Consider the following 2486-nt stretch of genomic DNA (forward strand, 5'->3'; position numbering starts at 1 on the left):
ATAGCTAAACGATCGTGGAGCTTTTGCTAAACGATCGCGAAGCTTCTTCTAAACAATTGGGCATCATCTATATGATAGACTTGTCATCTCCTACTTGCTCAATCGTTTATATGATTGTTCCTCTGGTCTCTTCCTCTAACCAAGTCTACATAGAGCCCACACTTTTGGATTCTCACACCGAGAATACCAAGGTAGCCATTGTGGTGGTGTCGTACTCAACTCAACATAGTTCGAGGTTTTTGGAGGCCGTACTTTGAGTTTATGGTGTTCGTGTGGTAGTCGCTGTGATCGTGTTGTGTTGCAGTTGAAGTGTTTGAGCATTCGTGCTTGTTGTCTTGCTGTTTGAACGATATTCGTGATCGAAGGTGTTTGAAGATGAGTCTTCAAAGTTATGTTAATTCTATCCCTTGATCTTATGTAAAGCATGTTGTAATTTCGTTTCATAGCCTGTATGTTTCCGTTCGTGTGCTGTAATTGTATATGTTCAAATATGAATGGAATTTGGAATGATCATTCTGCTGCTCTTGGAAATCCTCATTATCCGATTTCCTTCAATTGATATCAGAGCCAGGTTATTCTAATATTCAATATTTCACTTTTGTTTTGAACTTCTTTTACAGTCATGGTGGGTTTTCTGCATTGCGTTTAATTGTTAAATACATTTGTGGATGGCATTAATGGATGTTTACGGGTTTAATTGCCTCTGTTTAAAGTTTTCTTTCAATTACAAAGTGTTAGTTTGTAAGGGCCTCTGTGTTTGTGGGCATAATTAACATGCAATCGAGTATGCAATTCAAAGTGTTTGAGTTAGTCAAGTCATTTGTGATGAAGTTTCGAAGAATAGAGATGCAGTTCTCAATGAAGAAAAAGACCAAGAGTTGGTCATGTCGTGTAGCCTCAGGAAAACGATCGTTGGGATTTGACGTGTAGTTTTTTCTATGCGATCGTGTAGCATTTACTAAACATGTTAAACGATGGGGTAAATCATTTACCCTATCACGTAGCGTTGGTTGCCCGATCGCGTAGATGCTGGAGGTACATGATCAAGTGGGAGCATATGATGCTCATCGTTTAGAAAAGGACGTGCACACTAAACGATGTAGTTAGCATGCTCATCGCATAGCCACTGACTACATGATTATGTAGTATACGATACTTAGGCGCTCGCTCAGCGATCATTTAGACGATTGTGCTTCACCATATCGTTGCTGTTTAGATGATCGTTTAGAGATTGTGTTGTGCAAAGTGCGTTGCACGATCACATACCTCATGCTTCATTGCATAGTAAAAAGTACACGATCATTGATAAACGATTGTTTAGCTCTGGAAACGTAGGCAAACGATTGAGTAAAGCGTTTACTCTTTCGTGTAGACGATCACACAGGTTTTTGGTACACGATCAATGGAGATGCGGACTTCACCCGGATGGTTCAAGTCCTGGTTCGTCTATTTGTACCAGAGTCTCTTTGTTTTTGTAATAGTTAGCTTTAGTTTTGAGGATTTTTAGGTAATTTTTCCCGGTTCATCATCATTTGCTTAATATACATGAGATGCATGTGGTTTATATGGCATAATGTATGACATATAGATTTGAAACCCACCTTAGGTTGTGCAATTATTCATGCATCATGTATTATAAGTGTTATAATATTGCATGATGAAATTACAAGAAAGCATGCACATGTATCATGAAAATATAAGAATTATATTTATGCATGCAGTAAGCATATTCATGCATCATCTTTATATTAAATCAAAATGTTCTAATCGTTTTGTTTAATGCATTTTCAACTTCAGCCTTAAATTTTTTGAACTTTTCAAAAGATTCAGACTTATAATGCATTGAATAAATGTACCCATATCTTGAATAATCATCAGTAAAGGTGTTGAAATATTCATAACCTCCCCTTGCTTTGACATTCATCGGACCACAAAGGTCTGAATGTATTAGCTCTAGAGGTTCTTCGGCTCTATGACCTTTTCCAGTAAAAGATCTTTTAGTCATTTTTCCTTCAACGCAAGACTCACATACAGGTAAAGAATTTTCTTCTAACTCATTTAGAAGTCCATTCTTCACCAGTTTCTCAATCCTATTTTGTGTCCTAGTCTTAGATGCCAAAGTTAAGTATTTTCTTTAGGAGAAATTTTAAGCCTTTTATGTTAAGTTACTATAGTCTTAAACATTTCTGTGTTATGGAGGGCTTTAGTTGCTAATGGTCTTAGCACATAAAGATTGTTTTCCAGTTTTGCAAAACAAATATCAACACCATTCTTAGAAATAAATACTTTATTTAAAAGAAAGTTAGAAGCATAAGATTGTTCAATCAAACACTTTACAAAAAGAAAGTTCCTTTTTAAACCAGGAACTACATATAAATTCTTTAAAATAAGAAATTTATTTTGTAAAGTCAACCAGATTCCTCCTACTGCCATAGCCGAGACGACGTGCCCAGTTCTTGTTGGATCTACACCAGCACGTAGCGGAA

This window comes from Benincasa hispida, chromosome 12 (assembly GCF_009727055.1).
Source record: "Benincasa hispida cultivar B227 chromosome 12, ASM972705v1, whole genome shotgun sequence".
Taxonomy (NCBI): Eukaryota; Viridiplantae; Streptophyta; class Magnoliopsida; order Cucurbitales; family Cucurbitaceae; genus Benincasa; species Benincasa hispida.